Source organism: Bos taurus, chromosome 14 (assembly GCF_002263795.3).
Source record: "Bos taurus isolate L1 Dominette 01449 registration number 42190680 breed Hereford chromosome 14, ARS-UCD2.0, whole genome shotgun sequence".
Classification (NCBI taxonomy): Eukaryota; Metazoa; Chordata; class Mammalia; order Artiodactyla; family Bovidae; genus Bos; species Bos taurus.
This window is the reverse complement of record NC_037341.1, coordinates 11,291,916-11,318,435: the sequence shown is the minus strand read 5'-3', so window position 1 is coordinate 11,318,435 and position 26,520 is coordinate 11,291,916. Positions and strand designations below refer to the sequence as shown.

General features: G+C 39.4%; 2 long non-coding RNA genes across 6 annotated transcripts in view; one reads left to right on the top strand and one right to left on the bottom strand.

The window, feature by feature from the left end:
- LOC107133102 (uncharacterized) overlaps positions 1-26,520 on the bottom strand; it is a 595,911-nt gene that overhangs the window by 72,178 nt on the left and 497,213 nt on the right. The window lies entirely within an intron of this gene.
- Positions 1,277-26,520, top strand: LOC132342181 (uncharacterized). The gene is made up of 3 exons (XR_009490448.1): positions 1,277-1,546; positions 19,588-19,732; positions 26,399-26,520. It is a non-coding gene; the product is annotated as an uncharacterized lncRNA (long non-coding RNA).

The following is a 26,520-nucleotide window of genomic DNA, read 5'->3' as shown; positions in this document are numbered from 1 at the left end:
AATATTGTAAAGTAATTGGCCTCCAATTAAAATAAATAAATTTATATTAAAAAAAAACAGACACAGATGCACATACACGTACAAATTCTTACAATAGGAATTCTTAGATACATGAGTCACACATGCAGACATGTTTGTACATAAATGGCATCTTAACCACACTTACATCAGTATTCATTCAGGTACATGAACACATTGCACAACTCCAGGGAATGTTATTTACATCATAAACCATGCAAATGGTGACCCCTTTCGTTGTGCAGTACTCAACCTATACAACTAAAGGGCAACCTTGCTCATTCACCCAATCAAGGAGTCATAAATCTATGGTTCCTTTTTCTCTCTAAAGCTTGCCTTTCACCAAGCATAAAAAATCAAAACGAAAAGGAAAATAAAAGCAAGGGGAATTTTAAGAAATGAGGTAGTGACCTAGACATGAAATAAGAGAATAAGATGAATTGCCCACAGCTTGCTGACCAAGACCATCATCAGATGGAGAAAAATGAACATATTTTAAAACTTCTAAATGCACAGCCAAGCATGCTGCAGCCAGGAACTATGACTGCTTTTCCAAAAAATATATAAAAATTAGATGAAGACAAAGCTGATCAGAACATGGGTACTCAAATCAAACCATAGTTTCATAGTTGTCTAGTTTTACTTATTGTTCAAAAACACAAGTTTCCCTTTTCTCACTTCTAATCAAATAAGAAAAACCATAGTGAACCATTACATTTCAAATTATAGATTCTTTAAGCCAGTATTTACTAATAGGCTATGAAGTTCACAAATCTTAACCCTTATTTGAGGACTGAATTCTAAAAGTATTCTATTAGGATTAAGTCAGAGGATCCCAGAATCACCTGTATTGAATCTCATCACCATTACTTCTAATCATGTGATATTGGGTAAGCATGTTAATAACTTTCACCTTAGTTGCCTTATCTATAACATGAAAAATATGTTTCATGAAGTATAATGAAGATTAAATGAGTTAACATGTATAAAGTCTTAGAAATTTCCTGAAAGATATTAAGTGCTCAGTAGATCATGGATTAAAACATCTGTGACTTGCAATTTCAGATGTGCTGCTTGAGCTGAGTCTCTCAGCCACACACATACTTGCATTCAAAGCCCAGCTTTGCCACTTGGGATCTTCAGAAATCTTGTGCAAATAAACATCTCTGAGCTTATGTTTCCCCATTTGTAAATGTGTCTAGTGGTGGAGGATTATGGTGGTGATAATGAAGGCAATAGCACAAAGTAAATATTCAAATACCAGCTCCCTGCTTCACCAGGCCATATGTAGAGCACTGCTATTTCTGAAATTTCACTTTGCAAAAGGCCCCTGCACCTGTTACCCCTTGCACACCTCATAATAGCCACATACATCATCACTGCATCAAGACTGTATTTCATGACACCAGGGTTCTGTTGGTCCCATGCCCCCAAATTTCTTCCTCCCTAGACCATTCATGCAATTCCCCAGATGCAAAACCTAAAAATAATGCATCTTCTCACAAAGGAGATACAACCATTACAAGAGGTAACGTTTGTGAAAATGGTTTCATAGTTTCTACATACTTTAAATATGTTTTTTATTAGAGTATAATTGCTTTACAATGTTGTGTTAGTTTCTGCTATAAAACAACATGAATTAGCTATATGGCTACATATAGATACTTTTAAAAAATAATTCTGAGTGCATCCCAGAAACTTGATTAGTGATTTACACAAATGATTTCATATGTGTTATCCCCATTTTATAGAAAAAGGAATTGAGTCAGAGATTAACTAGCTCAAGTTCATGCAGCTGGTAAGAAGCAGAATTTGACTTTGAATCCCAAATGTACTAAGCCCAGAATGTTTTTCTGTAGTCTGCTGCTAATTGATGGGTGTCAAAAAGTAGTAACTGGTATGCTGCTGCTGCTGCTAAGTCACTTCAGTCATGTCCGACTCTGTGCGACCCCAGAGACGGCAGCCCACCAGGCTCCCCCACCCCTGGGATTCTCCAGGCAAGAACACTGGAGTGGGTTGCCATTTCCTTCTCCAAAGTAACTGGTATAATACCTCCTAAATATTTGGTGAATGAATGAATATAATAAGTAAATAATTAAATAAACATACATTAAACAAAAGTTCAGGAATATTGTAGTATTACCATATACTGTAGTATACTGTAGTATTACCATATATATACCAAGTATTACTGTGGCATAGAGTTTTCATAATCTTTCATCCCATAAGTTTTAAGAAAGACGAGAAGTTCAATCATGTGTTGGGATTTATTGATCTAAGAACATTTCTGGTCAATATACATATATGAAGAATCTGCCCCACACCAGGTACCATGCTAGGTAACAGAACTATCATAAGGCTGTGAGCATTTCAGAGACTAGTTTGTCAATTCATGGGTTTGGATTTCATTCACATAGAGAAAATGTAGACATTAATCCTGTAATGTAAAGGCAAAACCTGTCTCCTGAGAGAGACATTAAAGAATGATGCCTAGTAAGAATTAGACAACCTCCCATTCTGGAGCTGTTTTTTGCAGATGTCACTTTGGTATAATCCTTTTGAGAGGAGATGAGTCATGCTCTACAGATCACTAGGCTACCTACAGGCCACCATTCATCCACATTGTTACCTTTCAAAACGGCACCAAAAAAAGGCTCTTGGAGAAGAGATCCAGAAAATATTTTCAGGTTTTAAAATAGAATCTCCAAATTAGGCTGTTTATTTTTCAAAGAAAGGTTGTGACTTAAAACAGTTTCTGAAATGGATCAAAGATTCTTTTTCTTGCGGTTGACCTGGGAGACAGGTGGTATTCCAGAAATATGTTAAAGAAGAGAAGCTTCCTGAAATTAAGGGTGTGCCATTTGGAGCACTATGGGGATTGGCTAGTAGAAAGACTTTAGATATTTGGGGATGGGGGGTGTCAAGCATACAGCTGGTTACCATTTGTTAAACACTCACACACAGTCAGAGAAAGCAGAACTGAAAAGACGTGTTGGGAGGAGAGAAAAATGCTAAGCTTAAGTTTTTGGTTTTTTGGGTTTTTTTTTTTTTTTGGTCAGAGGACTCATCATAGACAATTAGATGTTGCTATGGAGAAGAGAAATGGCAACCCATGCCAGTATTCTTGTCTGGAAAATCCCATGGACAGAGGAGCCTGGTAGGCTACAGTCCTTGGGGTCGAAAAGAGTCAGACACGACTGAGCAACTTCACTTTCCTTTCCTTTCCTAAGGGGAATTCATCCCAAGGACTTTCATCACCTTTTATAGATGAGGAACTGGAACCCAGGGGGATGACTAAATTTTTCCCAGTCAGCTCAGAAATCCAAGACAAGAAGGCTGGTCTTCCAGCTTTCTTCCAGTAAGCTACCCCATCACTCAGCTGCCTCCAGCTGCCCCTTCCTCAGTCACTCCTCTCTCCCTCCTCATCCAAAGCCAGAGACAGAGATCACATGCATGTGGAGGGAAGAGAAGTTGTGGGGAAGTGTTCCTAGCTTATAATGGTTGTGAGAAAGGTTAAATATTAAGGTTGTGAACAAGGTTAAATATTATCCAGGTTTCTTTTGCTTGTATATAGACCTAGAATGCATTCCTTGTGAGAAAAGTTGTAAAACTCATTAAAACAGAAGAAAAAAAAAATACATGAGTCACTCAAAATTCTACTATTGAGATACTGTTATACTTTTCAATCTTTCATTGTACCTTTCATATAGATTAATATTGAATATGCAATTTTGTTTCCTATGCTTTTTGCTTAGCAATATATCAGACAATTTGCCACGTCAAAAATTTTCCCATGCAAAAATTTTAGTGACAACACAATTCTTCATTAGAAATATATACCATAGGTTAACTGTCCAGTAATGCTAGACCCTAAATTATTTCCAGTTACTAATTTATATAACAAAAGGATAATGAAAATCTTGATGCTTCAATCTCAGTTGCATTTCCAAATGTTTCCTGATGGTTGAATCCTGGATGTAAGATTCTTATGTCAAATAGTATATATGAACATTCTTAAACCTCTTGGTGACTTTCTTGGAAGGGCTTATAAATTTATACTTTTTTCAGAAATGTCTGTGAAAAGGAATTTGAACTTCTTCTTTCCATTTTCTTCCTACTTTTCCCAAGGTCACCTCTTAGCAAAGTAAGTTCTAAACATACTGAATTGTATAGAGAAGTCAACGTGATAAAATTGTATAAAATTAAAATTAAACCCTATACATTCATTGTCCTGCCTATGCAGTGAAAATACGTAGGCGATCATTTTTATGTCTTATGTCCTAGAATTTGTAACTTACAAAATATTTTTGTTTTCTTTTTTCCTTTAAAATCTAATTAAAATACTTTATCTAAAAAAAAAAAAAGTTACTTAACTTTACTAAAGGTCTTGCTCCTCGTTTTTAAGATGTGGCTAATGATACCTACTTCTAGGGTTGTTGTGAAGATTAAATGTTACAATGGTTGTGAAAACTGTGTAAACTTCTCAAAACTCTGAAATCTTCTCAAAATTTGATAATGTATTCCAAGATGATGTGTAAATTCTAAAGTGCTATAATAAAAAATATATCATCAAAAAAAAAGAAAAGAAAAATAGTTTATCTTTTTGGAAATACCCAAATGTTCTAGGTTTTGAGCTTTCTGATGTGGGATCATTAGCCATACTGTTCACTGGAAATGTGGATCATTCAAAGTGAGATTTTCTGTAAGTATAAAATCTTTTTGACACACCTCCTGCTGCTGCTAAGTCGCTTCAGTCGTGTCCGACTCTGTGCAACCCCATAGACTGCAGCCCACCAGGCTCCCCCGTCCCTGGGATTCTCCAGGCAAGAACACTGGAGTGGGTTGCCATTTCCTTCTCCAATGCATGAAAGTGAAAAGTGAAAGTGAAGTCTCTCAGTTATGTCCGACTCTTAACGATCCCATGGACTGCAGCCCACCAGGCTCCTCTGTCCATGGGGTTTTCCAGGCAAGAGTACTGGAGTGGGGTGCCATTGCCTTCTCTGTGACACACCTCCTAGAGTAATGCAAATAAAAACAAACAAATGTGAATGAATTAAACTTAAAACCTTTTGCAGAGCAAAGGAAACCATAAATAAAATGAAAAGACAACCCTCAGAAAGGGACAAAATATTTGCAAAAAAAAAGCAACTGACAAAAGATTAATCTCCAAAATATACAAACAGCTCATGCAGTTCAATATCAAAATGACAAAGAATCTAGTCAAAAAATGGGTGGAAGACCTAAACAGATATTTCTCAAAAGAAAACATACAGATAGCCAACAAACTCATGAAAAGATGCTCCACATCACTAATTATTAGAGAAAGGCAAATCAAAACTACAGTGAGATATCATCTCACACAGGTCAGAATGGCCATTACAAAATCTACAAACAATAAATGATGGAGAGGAGGTGGAGTAAAGGGAACCCTCTTGTGATGTTGGTGGGAATGTTAATTGATACAACCACTATGGAGGTTCCATAAAGAACTAAAAATAGAACTCCCACATGACACAGCAAGCACACTGCTGGGCATATACCCAGAGAAAAGTATAATTCAAAAAGATACATACACCCCAATATTCATTGTAGCGGTATTTACAGTAGCTAGGACATGGAAGCAACCTAGATGTCCATCAACAGAAGAATGGGTAAAGAAGATATGGTACACCCACACAATGGAATATTACTCAGCTATAAAAAGGAACAAATATATCCAGATAGACCTAGAGACTTTTATACAGAGTGAAGTCAGAAAGAGAAAACCAAATACTGTATATTAACACATATATGTGGAATCTGAAAAAAAATGGCATAGATGATCTTATTTACAAAGCAGAAATAGAGATACAGATGTAGGGAACAAATATATGGACCCCAAGGGGGAAGAAGGGATGGAATGACTTGGAAGACTGCAATTGACATATATACACTATTGATACTATGGATAAAATATACAACTAATAAGAACCTATTGTATAGCTCAGAGAACTCTACGTATGATCTGTGGTGACCTAAAGGGGAAGGGAATCCAAACAAGAGGGGCCATATGTAAACATATAGCTGATTTACTTTGTTGTACAGTAGAAACTAGCATAACATTGTAAAACAACTATTCTCCAATAAAATTTTCTAAAAATAAAATACATAATAGATTTTGATGATCACTGCAAAAAATTAGAATATCATATTTTATATTGATTACATGTGGAAATGATAATATTCTGAATATATTACAGTAAGTAAAATATATAATTAAAATTAATTCCATCTGTTTTTAACCTCTTTAATGTGGCTACTGCTGCTAAGTCATTTCAGTCGTGTCCAACTCTGTGCGACCCCATAGACAGCAGCCCACCAGGTCCCGCCATCCCTGGGATTATCCAGGCAAGAACAGTGGAGTGCGTTGCCATTTCCTCCTCCAATGCATGAAAGTGAAAAGTGAAAGCGACGTCGCTCAATTGTGTTCAACTCCCAGCGACCCCATGGACTGCAGCCTACCAGGTACCTCCGTCCATGGCAGAAGGAGCATTTTCATTTCCTCCATCCATTTTCTAGGCAAGAGTACTGGAGTGGGTTGCCATTGCCTTCTCCAATGTGGCTACTAAAACATTCAAAATCACACAACTGGCTCTCACCATGTAACTATTAGATGGCATTGCTGTATTAGTTCCCAGATTTACCCATGAATATACGTGGCTAAGGGCTTCCCTGGTGGTTCAGCAAAGAATCTGCCCTCAATGCAGGAGACGTGGGTTTGATCCTTGTGTCAGTAAGATTATCTGGAGGAGGGCACAGCAACTCACTCTAGTACTCTTGCCTAGAGAATCCCATGGACAGAGGAAGCTGGTGGGCTGCACAGTTCAGTTCAGTTCATTTCAGTCATTCAGGCGTGTCAGACTCTTTGTGACTACACGGACTTCAGTGCGTCAGGCCTCCCTGTCCATCATCATCTCCTGGAGTTTACTTAAACTCAAGTCCATTGAGTCAGTGATGCCATCCAACCATGTCATCCTCTGTTGTCCCCTTCTCCTCCCGCCCTCAATCCTTCCCACCATCAGGGTCTTTTCAAATGACTCAGTTCTTCATATCAGGTGGCCAAAGTATTGGCATTTCAGTTTCAGCATCAGTCCTTCCAATGAATATTCAGGACTGATTTCCTTTAGGATGGACTGGTTGGACCTCCTTGCACCCCAAGGGACTCACAAGAGTCTCCTCCAACACCACAGTTCAAAAGCATCAATTCTTTGGTGCTCAGCTTTCTTTAGAGACCACCTCTCACATCCATACATGACTACTGGAAAAACCATAGCCTTGACTAGATGGACCTTTGTTGGCAAAGTAATATCTCTGCTTTTTAATATGCTGTTTAGGTTGGCCATAACTTTTCTTCCAAGGAGCAAGCATATTTTAATTTCATGGCTGCACTCACCAGCTGTAGTGATTTTGGAGCCCAAAAATATAAAGTCTGACACTGTTTCCATTGTTTCCCCATCTATTTGCCATGAAGTGATGGGACCAGATGCCATGATCTTCGTTTTCTGAATGTTGAGTTTTAAGCCAACTTTTTCACTCTCCTCTTTCACTTTCATCAAGAGGCTCTTTATTTCTTCTTCACTCTCTGCCATAAGGGTGGTGCCATCTGTGTATCTGAGGTTATTGATGTTTCTCTCGGCAATCTTGATTCCAGCTTGTGCTTCATCCAGCCCAGCATTTCTCATGATGTACTCTGCATATAAGTTACATAAGCAGGGTGACAATATACAGCCTTGACGTACTCCTTTAGTGATTTGGAACCAGCCTGTTGTTCCATGTCCAGTTCTAACTGCCAGTTCCTGACCTGCATACAGATTTCTCAGGAGTCAGCTCAGGTGGTCCAGTATTCCCATCTCTTGAAGAATTTTCCAGTTTGTTGGATCCACACAGGCAAAGGCTTTGGCACAGTCAATAAAACACAGCAGCTGTGCGGTGCTGGAGTGACTATGAGGAGATACTCCACATCCAAGGGCAGAGAAGCCCCAGAAAGATGGTAGGAGGGAGGGATTTGTATTTATAATCAAACCCCTTACCCACCAAAGATGCCCAGAAGGTTCAAACAAACCTGGTGCACACCAGGATCCAGAGACCCCACAGAGACTGAGACAGAACAGTGTTTGAGTGTCTCCTGTGAAGGTAGCAGTCAGCAGTGGACTGCTACAGGGACAGGGGCTCTGGGTGGAGCAGACCTGGGTCCGGCATAAGCCCTCTTGGAGGAGGTCGCCATTAACCCCGTCACAGAGCTGCCAGAACCTACACAGGACTGGGGAAACAGACTCTTGGAGGGCACAAACAGAACCTTGTGCATACCAGGACCCAGAGAAAGTAGAAGTGACCCCACAAGAGAACGACCCAGACTTGCCTATGAGTGTGCAGGAGTTTCCCATGGAGGTGTTGGGTCAGGAGTGGCCTGATGCAGGGTTGGGAGCACTAAGTGTAGCAGTGCACGCTTGGGACCTTTTGAAGGAGGTCACCATTATCTTCATTACGTCCCCCATAGTTTAAGTAATGAGTGTTAGTTGTTCAGTTATGCCTGACTCTTTGTGACCCCATGGACTCCAGCCCACCAAGCTCCTCTGTCCATGAGATTTTTTCATGCAAGGATACTGGAGTGGGTTACAGTTTCCTTCTCCAGAAGATCTTCCGGGGCTAGGGATCAAACCTGAGTCTCCTGCACTGCAGGCAGGTTCTTTATTGAGCTACAAGGGAAGTTCCCACCATAGTTTGGCCCCAGGTAAATAACAGGGAGGGAACACAGCCCCACCCATCAATAGAAAATTGGATTAAATATTTACTGAGCATGGCCCATTTTGGGGGCTCCAAAATCACTGCAGATGGTGAGTGCAGCCATGAAATTAAAAGACACTTACTCCTTGGAAGGAAAGTTATGACCAACCTAGATAGCATATTCAAAAGCAGAGACATTACTTTGCCAACAAAGGTCCATCTAGTCAAGGCTATGGTTTTTCCAGTAGTCACGTATGGATGTGAGAGTTGGACTGTGAAGAATGCTGAGCACAGAAGAATTGATGCTTTTGAACTGTGGTGTTGGAGAAGACTCTTGAGAGTCCCTTGGACTGCAAGGAGATCCAACCAGTCCATTCTAAAGGAGATCAGTCCTGGGTGTTCATTGGAAGGACTGATGCTAAAGCAGAAACTCCAGTACCTTGGCCACCTCACACGAAGAGTTGACTCATTGGAAAAGACTCTGATGCTGGGAGGGATTGGGGGCAGGAGGAAAAGGGGACGACAGAGGATGAGATGGCAGGATGGCATCACCGACTCGATGGACGTGAGTCTGAGTGAACTCCAGGAGTTGGTGATGGACAGGGAGGCCTGGCGTGCTGCAATTCATGGGGTCGAAGAGAGTCAGACACGACTGAGTGACTGAACTGAACTGAACTGAGCATGGCCCCACCCATCAGGACAAGACCCAGTTTCCCCCTCAGTCAGTCTCTCCCATCAGGAAGCTTCCATAAGCCTCTTATCCTTCTCCATCAGAGGGAAGACAAACAAAACCACAATAATAGAAAACTAACCAATCTGATCACGTGGACCACAGCCTTGTCTAACTCAATGAAAATGTGAACCATGCCGTGTAGATCCACCCAAGATGGAGGGGTCATGGTGGAGAGTTCTGACAAAACGTGGTCCACTGGAGAAGGGAATAGCAAGCTGCTTCAGTATTCTTGCCTTGAGAACCCCATGAACAGTACGAAAAGACAAAAAGATAGGACACTGAAAGATCAATTCCCCAGGTCGTTAGGGCTGCACAGAGTCGGACACAAAGGAAGCAATGAAGCAGCAGCAGCATACGTGGCTAACACTTAATTCCATTTCACCTTAATGACCTTTATGAATCCAGAAATTTGGAAATCTGGAACTGATGCTTTCTACTTTATTGTAAACTCCTCATTGGGTTAAGTATAGTCTCTTCTGTCTTTCTTAATTTCCTTCTCTTTCTTGTGCCAGCCTGTATTCTCTAAACCAAACTGTACCTTGAGAATTCACCCAGTAAGGTATTTCCCTTCTCTCCATTCATGCACTTAAGAAGAAATCCCTGATTGCTCACCTGTAAGATAATCACTGTGCTTTCTAGGCCTAGGAGTACAAAGACTAATAAAGACAATATTCTTGTCTTCATGAAGCACACAGTACAGCAAGAAAGGCAGACCACATAATAATTATGGTCTAGCGAGATAACTTCCAAAATAGAGTTAGGTTCAAGATGCTTTGGAAGGACAAAAAAGAAGGACTTGTTCTCTCCACCTGTTAGATGGGGCAAGAAGAGTGATAAGACCGTGTATGACGCAGGTGATAGCTGATCTGGGCTTTAAAGTAGAAGCCCACATGTTGGAGCTTGCCAAAGCAGAGGGAATACCTTGGGATAACCATCAATGTGTGAAGGAGCCCAGCTGAGAATTCACTACTAAAGGTTGCAGGCAAGGAGGGGGCACGTAGTAATGTTGAGATCATGTTGTGAAATATGCCATGCTCTGTTTTCAGTCTGTATATCCTGGAGAGAGGATGGGAAGCTGCTTAGGTTATTAATTATGGAATTTATATATTCAGACATAAGCTTTAGAAAGATCAGTCTTACAGCAGGAACTGAGGATAGAAATGCAAGAGTTGAGAGAAGTTAAGTGCCAGTATTGATTTCACAGCCTGGAAGGTTTCAAATAGGCTTTCTCATTCTCCAAGAGTCAGTGGAAATATCCTTTCCTCTAGGAAAGCTTTCCCCATGGGCCTAATAAGAGCAGGTAAGCCCCTCTTTGTTCTCCATCCACTGCTATTTTCTGCAATTGTCTTCAGCAGGAAGTATCTACTGTAGATTCCTACTCGCATTGCCCACCAGTCTTTCAGTTGCTCCTGAGGTCAGTGTCTGGCAGCAAGCTGAGAGAGCTTCTCTGACCACCCTTTCATTTTTATTCTCTATAACTGCACCTTTTTAGTTTCTTCCAAAGCACATGTCACAATTTATAACTTTGAATTCATGCCTTTACATTTGTATTGACTGTTTTGTCTAGGATCCTATGATTCCCGCTAGAGAAGTGTTCCTGTTACAGTCACCAATTCACCCACAGCTTGAACACTTAACAGATAATAAATATGTGTTGAGTGAATGAAGGAATGCACAGAATGAGTGACAAACAAGGGTTGTTTTTGTTTGTATTTTCTGGCTGTGCTATGTGGCTTCTGGAATGTTAGTTCCCCAACCAGGGATCTAAGCCCACCCTTTGCAGGGAAGGCATGCAGTCCTAACACTGGACTGCCAGAGAATTCCCCAATTATGGCTTTTTAATAAATGTTTAAAAACTTATTGAAAGAATGAGTTGATTTATGGATAAGTAAATGAATGACCTATTCCAGGAAATAAATGTGGATAGACTGGTATTGATATTTTATTCTATTCAGAGCCTCGTACACTAGCTCTCCAGCAATTAATCCCATAATCTATGCTAAGTAATAATTTCAAGATAGGAGTACATACACTGGTGTTGGCAGAAATTTCCCAGGGATTCATTCTCCCAGGTGTGTTAGAACTAGAGAGTTTAGTCACTGTATACTGAAGGTGGTAATGCTCCCTTCTCCCCAGGTTGTTCATGGTTTGTTGGAGAAGACAGGTGTGTCTACAACTTGCACTAAACTGTGAAGCAGTGGGCTGAGGTAACACAGGGTCACAGGGACTCCCAAACCTAGAGTTGTGATCAGGGAAGGCCAGTCCTGAGCTGATTCCTGAGGAAGGAGTAGGAGCTATTTGGTAGAGAGCTGACTGGGTGGTTGCACCAGGCAGGCAGAGGTGAAAGTGTAGACACCAAGGAGGAACAGAATATAGCATCAACAGCTTCACAGGTCCATTCAAAAGGAAACCCCAGCGTCTTGCTTTCTTCTTCTCCTTTGCTGTTTCTCCTTTCTGGCCAACTTGTACCCTCTCCTTTTTATTCTAAAAAAGTTACTACTTCCTCTTGTCCTCATTGTTTATATTTATTTTGTCCTCATTGTTTCCTGATATCTCTGCTCTCCTCAGGTAACCTGGGAAAGGGCACAGTTAACTGAGGCAGTCTGTTGTAGAAGATAAAAGCATGAAATTCAGAACTAGGTTGCCTGGCTTGGGATTTTGGTGCTGCTACTTACTAGCCATACAACTTTGGAAAAGTTTCTTAATCTCTCCAAACCTCAGTTTCTGCTTCTGAAAAATGGGGATAAGAACACCATCCATGTCACTGGGGTGTTGGGAAAACTGGATGAGTCAGCGTATAAGAGTGCCTTTCGTGTAGTGAGAATCTCACACACGTTAGCTCTCGCTGCTGACTAGGAGGCAGAGCACTACAAAGAGAACAGTACAAAGTCAAGGAACCGCATGACACGTTCAGGCAAGAGGAAGTCATCTGACGTGACTGGATCACTGTGTTGAGTGGTGACAAAAAAGCTTGAAAAGAAAAGTGAGCTTGGGTCAGACCATGGAGAGACTTCGGCTGGTTGGTGTCCACAGGCTATTAAATACTGTCAAACAATAGAGATTGTATTTATCTATTACCCATAACTGTGCTGAATTCTATAGGGAAGATGATAGAATTATTAGACCCCATTCTCATATCATATGGAGGACAAATTTGCCACATGGTCTGGTATAAGCAGCCAAACTAGGAACAAGTATATAATTCAAGAACTGACTTACACACAATGGAAACTAAGACAAGCCCTAGAATGTCGTCACAATACTAGTTACAAAAATACATAATGAAGCACCTGAGCCAGTCTTTCTCAAGCCCCAGTATCACAGACTACCAAGGACAAATGGAACATTAGGAGAGAAACATCCAACCCCATTTTTCACTTTATAAAGGATAGAATTAAAATGCAGTGAAAAGCTTACCCAAGGTCTCAAAATTTCTAATGGCCCAGCTGGGATCAGAATGCAGACGTTTTAATCAGTAGAAGATAAAGATTATGCACAGAGAAAAGAATGAAATGAAGCCAAAATCTTTATTGAGCACCATTCTGTATGGGTTCTCTATGCTGGCTGTGATGTCATCATTTCAGCAAAACATTGAACACTTCGAAAGATCACAAAAAATAATAAACGTATCCACATATATGAAAAAGAGTGAAAGTATTAGATATTGAGTCGTGTCTGACTCTTCTCCACCCCATGGACTTAACCTGCCAGGCTCCTCTGTCCATGGAATTCTCCAAGCAAAATATTGGAGTGGGTTGCCATTCCCTTCTCCAGGGGATCTTCCCAACCCAGAGACTAAACCCAAGCCTCCTGCACTGCAGGCAGATTCTTTATCACCTGAGCCATCAGGACTATACTTATTGAGTGATGAATGTCCACCCTTCTCTCTGAATGTCAGGAGTACTATGTTCCAAATGTGTGTCAATAATAGCTACCAAGACTTAAATACCTACCCCAGGACAGAGAGCCTGAAGTCTTTGCAACGTGTTTTGAGACATACTAAAAGGAGCGTTCAACTATCATACTGTGGGATCTGAGATGGCAAGAGAAGGGATGATCTCACTCTCTCAGGGTGGGGTGGGGAGGAGAGGAACTAGCTCAGCCCCCAGTCAACCATAAGAGGCTAAGGAATACATTTTTCCTCACTGCTCAGACACAGCAGCAGCACAGCAGAGTGCTTACGAACATGGGCTCTAAATAGGGCTGCCAGCTTTAACAAAAACTAAGCAGGGACTTCTCTGATTGCCCAGTGGTTAAGAATTCGCCTGCCAACTCAGGGGACATGGGTTTGATCCTTGGTCCAGGAAGATCCCACAAGCCACAGGGCAACTAAGCCCATGCACTTCAGCTACTGAAGCCTGGGCACCTGGAGCCCATGCTCCGTAATACAAGAAACCACTGCAACAAGAGGGTAGTTCCCACTTATTGCAACTAGAGAAAGCCCATGCACAGCAACAGAGACCCAGCACAGTCAGAAATAGACCAATTTTAAAAAAGCTTAAACAAAACTAACAATGCACATAGCACACTCAGTTAAATTCAAATTTCAGATAAATGACAAAGTTTGTCTTTGTTTTAATTTTTTTTTAAGCATTTGAATGTCTCCTGCAATATTTGGGATGTATGTTTACTAAAAAAATTTATTGCTTATCTGAAATTCAGAATCTCATGAATGTCCTGTATGTAAAGTATCAATCTAATTCTGCAGTTAGACCGCCTGTTTCAAACATTGTTCTGCGGTTTATTAGCTGTGTGACATTAGATTCTTAAAATTTCAGTGCTTCTTTAAAAATGTATGTAGAGGAAATATTAACAGCATAGAAAATGAGAAAATGTTTGCAATATACTTAGGACAGTAGTGTCTGAATCATAATGTGCACTCAACAAATTACTGCTGTTGATGTTGTTGTTGCAATAATTGGGTGAGACTAGATGATTTCTGAGAAGAGTTGAACCTTGTGTTTCTCCCAATAGTATCTCTGAGAAGCATTATGTTTGAGTATCAAAGGCATAACTTCTATAAATAACATCTGAGTGTGACAAATATAGGGCAGAAAGAATTTAGTATGTGACTGAAATATTACCCTTTTCATTGAAGAATACCTGCAAATAAAAAGGTGAAAAACACAAGAAATAACACTTTACAATGAAAAGGTCTCACAGTTAAATGTAAGGTGAGTTTAAAGCAATTCAAGAAAAGATTTGCTAAATGGCACCTTGGCCTCTTTCCCACGGCTGTATACTGAAGAAGTCAAAGCAAGCCCAGTATTTCTGAGCAGAATAATTAGGTCGGCCTCGTTCCCAGAGGATTAATTCAATTTCCACCAGATTATGGCAACCACCTTTCATTTCCACGAACAGACTCCATCATCACAGTGATTTCAATTAGAAAAGTGATGCTCTATTGACTTATGGTAGACACGAGGAGACGCAGCAGACAGATAACAAACTGGATAACAGCATTAATCTTACAGTCGTGGCATCAGAAAGATTTTTAAACGTATTATCTCTTTCCCATAGGAATAACAGAGAAGATGTTTTACTCTCCTATTGCAGGAGGTTTAATCTTTATTTGAGGTGATGGGTTGATACATAAATTGAGACTGAAGTTAAACCTCTCTCACTTCCTGAGTGGTATTAAGTTCCTAACTGGTCTTTGGCTGGAGCTGTGTCCACCAGAAACCACACCTCCAAATACCAGCCCTCAACAAATCTCTAGGTGAAAAGGAAACTCTAGGTGAATAAAGGAGGCAGATAGGTTGACAAAACTACACAGACAAGATAGAAACAGCTCCATGCTAACAGTTAATATACCCCATGACCTTAACAAATGGAATAAAAACAAGAATATTTGGAATGTCTGCTCATGTTATGTATTTGAACTTCTAATCGTCTCATGCCTCTTTTCCCTCCTTGTTGTTTAAAATCTCCTTGTTTAGCAGTGATTCATCCTTGTCATCATGCCCTGTTTGAGCTGGGTGGCCAAACATGGCCCACCTGTCCCTGAATGATGCATAAATCCATAGGATACTCTATTTAAGATTTTTCTAAGGCATCTTGGCCCAGACCCCAAATACCAGGCTGCATCTCAATGTCTGCCCTGGCCTAGGATAACACCATCCAGATTTCAACCTCCTAATTACCTTGGGAAGAAGAAATAGTAAAGGAATATAAAAAGCTGTCACAAATCTAAGCATCAAGTGAATTTTTAAAAGCTCCAACCCCATCAAAAGAGACAATCAACAGAATGAAAGGGCAACTTATGGAATGAAAGAAAATATCTGCAAAGCATGTATCTGATGAGCAGAGCAGTTATTATCCAGAATATATAAGGAAGGCCTACAACTTAAACAAAAACAAATCACATGATTAAACAATGGTGAAGGGCTTAAATAGATATTACTCTGAGGAAGATATACAAATGGTCAAAAATAATCACCAATTATTAGGGAAATGCAAATCAAAACCACAATGAGATATCATTTTATACTCAATAAGATGACTCCTATCATAAAGCAGAAAATAATGAATGTTAGCAAGAATGTGGAAAACAGAAAATAATGAGTGTCATCAAGAATGTGAAGAAATTTGAACTCTTGTGTGCTCTTTGTGGGAATATAAAATTATAAAACCACCATTTCAAACAGTGTGATCGTTCCACAAAAAATTAAACATTGAATTATCATAATATCTAACAATTCCACTTCTGGGTATATTCCCAAATAATTGAATGCAGGGTCTCAAAGGGATATTTGTACACCTATGTTCATAGCACCATTATTTATAATAGCCAAAAGGTGGAAGCAAATCAAGTGTCCATCAACAAATGAATAGGTAAAAACACATGCAACTGAATATTATTTAACTTTAAAAAGAGTGGTAATCTTGACAAATACTCTAACATGTATGAAACTTAAGGATATTTTACTAAGTGAAATAAGCAGTCACACACACGAAAAAAAGAACAAACACTACAACATTCCACTTATATGAGGTCCTCATATACAGTACTCAAATTAATAGAGACAGAAAGTAGAATAGTGGTTGCAAGGGGGAGTGAGGAGTGGGGGTTTTTTAATGGATACAGAGTTTCAGTTTTGTAAGATGAAAAGAGTTTTGGGACTTGGATGCACAATGAGAATGTGCTTCACATGAATGAACTGTATACTGAAAAATGGTTAAGATGATCCATCTCTACAAATGATCCAATATGGTTCCTTGGTGGCTGAGTAATATTCCATTGTATATATATACCATGTCTTCTTTATCCATTCATCTGTTAGTGGACATTTAAGTTGCTTCCATGTCCTAGCTATTGCATATAGGGCTGCCGTGAACATTCGAGTGCATGTGTCTGTATGAATTACTGTTTTCTCAGGGTATATGCCCAGTCATGGGATTGCAGGGTCACACATCATACAGAGGTAAGTCAGAGAAAAACAAATATGTATTAACACATGTATGTGGAATATAGAAAAATGGTACAGATGAATCTGTTTTCAGGGCAGGAATGGAGATGCAAATGTAGAGAACTAATGGACTTGTGGACACAGTGGGGAAAGCGGAGGGTGGGACAAATTGGGAGAGTAGGACTGATAGATGCATTACCACATATAACATGGAGAGCTAGCAGGAAGCTCCTGCGCAGCACAGGGAGCTCAGCCTGGTGCTCTGGGCTGGCTTAGAGGGATGCGTGGGGGGTAGGGGTGGGGGGTAGGCTCCAGAGGGAGGGAATACACACACACACACACAATTAACACAATATTGTAGAGCAATTATACTCCAATAAAAATGACTAAGAGGGTAACATTTACATTATGTGTATTTTTCCAGAGTTAAACATATTTCGGAAAGGCTCAATCAAACTCATGCACCCTCCACAGAAATGATACCACCATCAAGGGCACAAAACTGGTCTTCAGGGAGAGAAATGAAAAAAGATTCTCATCTTTTTATGTATAAAACATAGATAAGCATAATGGTCATAGACAAATATACAGTGTATCTGGGGTTTTAAAATCCTATGGGGATGATTAGAAGTGAAAATGTCTAACAAGGCTCCTTGCTGCTGCTGCTGCTGCTAAGTCGCTTCAGTCGTGTCCGACTCTGTGCGACCCCACAGACGGCGGCCCACCAGGCTCTGCCATCCCTGGGATTCTCCAGGCAAGAACACTGGAGTGGGTTGCCATTGCCTTCTCCATTGTGTGAAAGTGAAAAGTGAAAGTGAAGTCGCTCAGTCGTGTCTGACTTGTAGCAACCCCATGGACTGCAGCCTACCAGGCTCCTCCATCCATGGGATTTTCTAGGCAAGAGTACTGGAGTGGCTTGCCATTGCCTTCTCCGAACAAGGCTCCTTAGGGGGCCAATAATGAAAAATACTGAGAAACTCTGCCCTAAGCTATCATCCATGCTCCAGTTACCAATTCCAAATTGAAGCGATCTCTGCCCACCTCAGACACTTGGCCATGACCAAAGTTGTTAGAATCCTCACCTACAGCCAATATTTATTGAGCACCAAGTGTCAACAGTAATGCATCAGACCCAGGATTGTGCTGAATGGAAAACTCATATTAATCAATAAGAAAGCAGTCACGTCAAGCTCTATTAAACCAAACCCTCAATGGTCCTAAGCACAGAACACAAGTATAAAGCCCAAGAACAACTTACCCCAATCTAATTAGGCTCATTTCTCTCCAGTCATATTCTATCTTTGACGTCCTATTACGTGGGTCTACAAAGCCCTACCTTCCCATGGCTTATTCTTTAACAAATGAAAAGCAATCTGCCTTTTACAAGCCAGGCCAAACGTGATCTTCTCAGGAAAGTCAAGTGAGTCCCTCCTCCTGTGGTTCTGAGCCACCGTAGGTGCTGTACATGTTTTTTAAATCACTCTGTTAATTATATGCTTACCTTTCGCATAGATGGGGCTCTTTTAAGACAGAGAATATATGTTATGTTCTCTATTTAAAGCACTGAGTATAATACACAGATTTATGACAGATAAATTAGTAAATGAGTGAAAGTATAAGAGAGGGTGTTTTGTTTTTTTTTTTAATTTAGAGGACATGAGATTTCATAAAGGGAGCATTTTGATTTCAGTGTAATACTGTCTCAATGTCAAAAACAGGTGATTAAAAATTATTTTGAAATCCCCTCTGGGTCATTAAACTAATACTTAAGGTAAAAAAAAAATCAGAAATTACAGACATATTCAGTGAAGCAGGGAAGAAAATCACTTATTCTCTCTTCCCAGAAGCAACCATCATTAATATTTTAGACATGTTTTCTTTTAGCCTTGTACTAAGCATTTTTCTCTCTATAATTGAGATAATATAATTTTATAATCTACTTTCCTTACTTAATGCTATATCAAAGTATTTTCATTATCATTAACAAGCATTATAAATATAATTGCTAGTGATTGCATTCTATTCCTTCACATGAATATATATCATAATTTACATAATCATTTTCATAGTACTGGATCTTTAGGTGGTTTCCAGCTTCTTGCTCTCATAAATAATGCACATATTTGTTCATAAATATTTATTACCATTTCTGATTATTTCCTTGGAATGCATTCCTAGAAATAGAAATAGTGGGTCAAAGAGTATTAGAATGTGAAAACTTTTGAGAAATAAGGTTCAAATATTTCATAAAATGTTGGTTGCTATTTATACTTCCTCTAGCACTGTGAGAGGTGTATGTTTGATAACATCTTGGCACGCACTAGATAATACCAGCATTATTATTAAATTATCTTTATCTTCTCTTTCCTTTTTTCACTGAAACAAATCTGTTATTAGGTCCAGCTGTTTCTTATTATAAAATGCTACTAAGCTTTTTCCCCTTTCAATTTTCAAGTTGCTGTTGTAAACCAGATTCTTAGTTATTTTACACAAACAGATGTACCAAAATCTCTCATGCAAGTGTATCCCACTCATATCCAGGCTGATGCAAACTTCAAGGTTAACTTCAACCTAGTCTTCAAAGTCCCTTTGCCTCTATAGTCAATATCATATAAGCTCAAGTTCAATTGTTCTTTGATCCAAATGAATTGTTTGTTTTCTCAGGGCAAGAACCATTCACATAATGACTGTTTCCACCAACATCTGATGAGCATGTATGATGTATAAGACACTACACTTAACACCAGACCTACAAAGAGAAGAAACACAGTCCAGGCATCTGAAGATCAAAAGGAAAAGAAGAAGAAGAGTAAGTGAACAGACAATAATAACACAGACCAGTGGATGCTTTGGGAGTAAGAATCATAGTGGTAGAAAGGAGTGGAAACTATTATTATCTAGACTTTACAGAAAAAGCAACATCTAGCCACAAATCTTACAGTTTCAGGTAAGAAATGAGTGAGGCAAAGCCATCTGTTATGAACTTCATATGTGTGTCCACCCTCCTCAATTCTTACCTTGAAATCATAGCCCTCAATGTGACAGAATCAAGAGGCAGGGCCTTTGAGAGTTAATTAGGGCTTGAGGATGGAGCCCTTATAAATGGGATTAGTGCCCTCATAAGAAAAGATACAAGACCTTGCATCTTGGTGCTCTGTCTGCTGTGTGAGAACAGAGCAAGAAAGTTGCCTTCTGTAAACTAGGATGAGGGATCTCACCAAGAACCCAGTCATGCTGTCACCTGATCATGAGTATTGCAGACTCCAGACTAAGAAATGCTGCTAAGTCACTTCAGTCATGTCTGACTCTGTGTGACCCCATAGACAGCAGCCCGCCAGGCTCCCCCATCCCTGGGATTCTCCAAGCAAGAACACTGGAGTGGGTTGCCATTTCCTTCTCCAATGCATGAAAGTGAAAGTGAAGTCACTCAGTCGTGTTGAACTCTTCTTGACCCCATGGACTGCAACCTACCAGGCTCCTCCACCCATGGGATTTTCCAGGCAAGAATACTGGAGTGGGTTGCCATTGCCTTCTGCAAGACTAAGAAATAAATGATTGTTAATAAAGTCACTCAGTTTATGGTATTCTGTTACAGCAGCCAGAACTACGAAGATACCATTCCATACAGGGGCACAAACAGGTATAAAGACACAGAGGTAGGAGAGAGGGAAATGTGAGAAGACAAGCCATAGAGTGAGGAAAAGCATCTGCACAACATCCACTTTACAAATGATTAATAATCAAAGGACATTAAGGAAAACTGAATAAAGTATGGTCTTTAGTTAAATAATAATGTGTCTTTTTAAATTTATTTTTATTTTTTGTTTTTTTAATTTTTACAATGTTGTGTTGGTTTTTGCTGTATAATGGCATGAATAAGCTATATATATACATATTTGCCCTCCCTTTTGAGCCTCCCTCCTATGCCCCAATCCCACCTCTCTAGGTCATCACAGAGCACCAAGCTGAGCTCCCTGAGGTATGCAGCAGCTTCCCACTAGCTATCTATTTTACACATGGTCATGTATAGGTCAATGCTACTCTTCCAATTCATCTCACTCTCCCCTTCCCCCACATGGTCAAATGTCTGTTTTCCACATCTGTGTCTCTGTTCCTGCCCTGCAACGAGGTTCATCTGTATCGTTTTTCTAGATTCCACATATACACATTAGTATATGATATTGTTTTCCTCTTTCTGACTTACTTCACTCTGTATAACAGACTCTAGGTTCATCCACCTCACTATAACTGACTCAATTTCATTCCCTTTTATGGTTAAGTAATATTCCATCGTGTGTGTGTGCATACACATAACAAAAAGTGATGTGTCAATCAATACTGGCTTATTACTTGTAATAAAGTTACCACAAAATGTAAGAAATAATTAAAGACCCAAAGGTGAAATGTATACTTTTAAAACTATTGTACAAAAACACAGGATAATTTGTATATGAAACTAGGAAAAGAAAGGATTTCCTGAACAAGACATTAAAAACATGTCATACAACCTAGAGGGGTGGGATGGGGTAGGAGGTGGGAGGGAGATTCAAAAGGGAGGGAACATATGTATACCTATGGCAATTCATACTGATGTACAGCAAAGAACAACACAATATTGTAAATTAATTCTCTTTCAGTAGAAAATAAAATTTAAAAAAATACAAATCATAAAAGAAAAAGTTGCTAAAATTGCCACATCAAAATGTTTACATTTTCAGTAATTGTGTATACAAATATATATATTTATATTTGGCAAAACTAATACAATTATGTAAAGTTTTAAAATAAAATAAAATTTAAAAAAAAGAGAGAAACAATTTGGTCAGGCTGAAAATGTGCATGTTGATAATTTGGACATTTAACATTTAGGGATGTAACCTACAAAATTTCTCATACATCAACCCCAATGTACACTCATGTTTGATTCATGTTGATGTATGGAAAAACCACAATATTGTAAACTAATTAGCCTCCAGTTAAATTAAAGTAATTAATTTTTAAAAAGAGAAACTTGTTCATTGTAGCACCAATTGTACTAACAAAAGAAAAAAGAAAAGAGGAAAAAAAACAAAGGCTGTCAACAAAAGAACACTTACACTGTGACTTTTTAAACAGAACACAAAAGGTATTACATGGGTCTATGTGTGTCAGCAGAAACAATAAAAGATAAAGGAAAAATACAAACGGCATATACAGTTTGATACCTCATATATATATATATATTTTTTAATACACATATATATATACACATAATACTTATCAAATGTTATGTGTAAATACCTGCACATATAATAAATATTTTTAAAAGCATAAATTAGAAGAATGAACAACTGGGTGACTTCTTGCCTCTGATTAAGGAGCAAAGAAAGAGAAAGGAAATAGAGCAACTAAAAGTAATTTCAAGTAAATTTATATTCTTCTTTGTCAAAACCTGAAACATGCATAAAAATGTGAAGATTTGTAAATAACAGAGCGGCAAGTACATGAATGTTTATTATATTACACCATAACTTTGTTCATATTCAAATCTTTTATATTGAAAAAAAGTAATTTTAGTAATCCAGTGACAGAGGAAGGTGGCATGGGGGTAATGCAATGTTAATCAGGAGAAGCCAGCTGATCAGCAAACCTGATCTTAATGCAGAAGTTGAGAGCAGGCAGTGAAAGGGTGAGTCCTGGATTTCTAGTGCAGTAGAGTATGTAGGAGGAGGTACCACTCACTGAGAGGGAGCTGGAGGAGATGAAAGGAGTTCGATGCCATGAGAATCTTCTCTTGTACTGGTCGTCATGGGAGGCATGATAGAACACTCAGTAAATGTTTTCTTGACTGATTAAGAAGGAAATACTGGGGAAGCTGGCACAAAGATGCTCTCTTTCAAAGACCACATCCTCCTCCTTCCTGGGTATTTGGGTACATTAGGTCTATGCACTCATCACAGGCTAAGTCAACCAGGTAGATAAAAACAGGGACAGCATTCTTGCATAATCTAATACAGATATATAGACAAAGAATTCCAAGTGAATCGTATTCTGAACTTCAACAACACCCTGGAGAACACAGCTACTACATTTCAAGTGGCAGAATATGGTTCCTCTTTTAAAAAAATCAATAAGATTCTCTGGAGGAAAGCCATAAATGACTTCCTTTTTAGAATTTTATCACTAGCTTTCCCGTTATACAGGCACAGTCTATAAAATCATAGCCAAAGATAATAGGGCTGAAAAAAAAAGTCAACAACAATACAGAACAAAAGCTTTTCTCATACTTGACACATCTGAGACATTTGCCACTTGTTAGAAGTCCCTTCAAATGTAACCCAGCTTTCTAAAGAGCCTTGGTGACCAAAAGGACCGCTCGTTTCCCTTTGCCCACTGCTAGGTGCCAACCAGAAATAAATAGCACAATGTACACCACCTGGGGACTCCCCAGGTGGCTTGGTGGTAAAGAACCCACCTGCCAATGCCGGAGACATGGGAGACGCAGGTTCGACCCCTGGGTCGGGAAGATGCCCTGGAGGAGGAAATGGTAACCCACTCCAGTATTCTTGCCTGGAGAATCCCATGGACAGAGGAGCCTGGTGGGCTATAATCCATGGGGTCACAAAGAGTGGGACACAAAGAAGCATAAGAACACATATCACAGCAGTCTGTAATTTTTTTGTCTTCATGCTCTTTTTAAAGCCTTTTATTTTATATACTGGAGCATAGTTCATAAACAATGTTTTATTAGTTTCAGGTATACAGCAAAGTGATTTAGTTATCCATGTACCTGTATGTATTCTTTCTCGAATTCTTTTCCCATTTGGGTGGGTGGCTTCATAATATTGAGCTGAGTCCCCTGTGCTATGCAGTAGGTCCTTACCGGTTATCCATTTGTAATGAATCATTAGACTACTAGGGAACAAGAGGTATTGCTGGATTAAGGAGTGGACCAGCCAAGCAGCTACTCAGTCTCTGTAATCTACAATGGATTTTAAAACAAAGCTGGAGCAAATCAGAAATGTGTCACCCATTGGATTGTATCTGTTCACTCAAATCTTATATAACAAGCAAAAGGGAAACTGCCCCCACTGCCTTAGATAAGCAGAGATTCAAAATACACCTCAACCGCCTCAGTCTCTGTCCCCTACAAAGTTCATTGCACACACGTGTAAATTACAGTGTGCAGCTCTGGCCTCACCACTAACCCCAATGACTAGCCAACTAAGCACTACTTGGTATCAGCAAATTACCTATAATCTCCAACCCAAGTGATGCATAATCTCATTGTATTAGCTAAGACCCAACAGGATGAGATGATTGGATGGCATCACTGACTCAATGGACCTGAGTTTGAGCAAACTCAGGGAGATAGTAAAGGACAGGGGAGCCTGGCGTGTTGCAGTTCGTGGGGTCACGAAGAGCTGGACATGACTTAGTGGCTGAACAACAATGAAGGGGCATGTCTTTATCATGCCAAGCAGGAGATGTGGGTGCAATCCCTGGGTCTAGAAGATTCCCTGGAGAAGGAAATGACAATCCACTCTGGTATTCTTGACTGGGAAATCCAATGGACAGAGAAACCTAGCAGGGTACAGTCCATGGGGTCACAAAAGAGTTGGATACAACTTAGGGATTGAACAAAAAACTCTTTAAATATGACAACCAAGTTGTCTGGCCAAGAAAATTATAATACATTGCAAATAAGTAAAAATATTTCACATCTGGATATTTAACTTGTGTTTTAACCAGATTCACAGGTGATTCTTATACATTTCAGCTTTCAAGAACCACTGGTCCACACTACACCTAGATAACTCCCCATCTCTCATTTGTCTGAAGTGAGCATCCCACGTTTTTGTGTCTGTTGCCACTCACAAGCCCCTTATCACACATGTATGGCACTGTGTTGAAATGGTGTGATTAAAAGTCTCCCTTTCATTTCTGGATGTACGTTCTTCAAGGCAAAATGGTGCCTTGCACCCTCCCCACTATAATCTTTGGCACCTAACAGTGCCTGGCACAGAAAGTTTTCCCTAAATATTTAGCAACTCCACAGGATTGTGAGCTTCTCAAGGTCAAGAACCACATGTGAGTATTTGTGCATCTTTTAAAGCTACAAGGTTCTGGCATATAATGATTGCTCAATTTATGTTGATCCCCTGATCACTCTTCTCTACTATCCTGATTATTGTAATCAGATGGTATCTGATCTTTTAAGAACGTTAGACATTAGCTGAGACTTGCTTTTAGTTTGTATTTTTGTCATCACTATTTCATACAGTTTTGTATATTAATTGTCATGATTTAAAGGAACTGTGTCCATTTGGTTTGCACTGAGCACCTTCTTCATCTAGACATTCATTTATTTATTCAATCATGCATTTATCCAACAACTTTTCACTGACTTCTTTGCACTGTGTTGGTCCAAGAGTACTCATTCAATATTTGTTTAATTGAACTTATTAGCTTTCTTTGATCAATATTGATGATTTGGGTCCCTGAGATTCACTGGTAAAATAATCACACCGTGAAATAAAAATTATAAAGTCATCAAACATTAGAGCTGCCAGATGCCTTTGGAGATTATTTCCTCTAACTCCCATTTCTAGCAGATGAAGAGGCTGAGCATCAGAGAGAAAGGGGGACATGTTTGACTGTACATTACAAAATGTTTTATGTAGCTTTTCCTGTAGGGATCTACATTATCTGTCTGATATGCTTGCATTGATCACAAGCCAGGTTGTTGACAGATCCCCACTTAACTTGGGCATAGAATCAAATAATTTTTAAAATACCCCCAAAGCCCCCATATAATAGTTAGATGCTTTCTAAAGCTTACAGCTGACAAAGTACTCATATTGCTGATCCTAAGAGAAATCTGGAATGACTGGGATGGACAGCCACATATAAATATTCATGATACAAACTCATCAAGCTTTGAACAAGAACATATGTGAATAATTAACAAGGTAGTGATTTGTAGTATCATCATAATAGATAACCTGGCTCCTAACACAAGGCTAACTGAAGCTGTTTTTCCCTTTACAAGGCAACAGGAAATTCAAGACAGTACATTTAGTATTTGTTTTCACTTTTGTAATATAGTTTTAGAAGTTAAATCTTCAAGAAACAGTTTTTCTTCTTAAGTAGTTATTATTGCTAAAGTGAAAGTCACTCAGTCGTGTCTGACTCTTTGCAACCCCATGGACTATACAGTCCATGGAATTCTCTAGGCCAGAATACTGGAGTGGGTAGCCTTTCCCTTCTCCAGGGGATCTTCCCAACCCAGGGATCAAACCCAGGTCTCCCGTTGAGTGGGTGGATTCTTTACCAGCTGAGCCAGCAGAGAAGCCCCATTATTGCTAAAGCTGTATTTAATAAGATATGTTCTAAACTTTTAGAGAAAGTGACACAAAGGTGTAACTACGGAGTTTATCCACTACTTCCTGCTATTAATATTTTTCTTTTCCTTCTTTCCCACCGTGTATCTAAGGAAAAGAAACGTGGACTCTTGCGGCTACTTGATTCAGTACTGAAACATCCGGGGTATTTTCAGTTTACCACTGTGATTGCACCTGACATCCTCATTTCAGTCTCCCATCTGTAGGCTGTAGT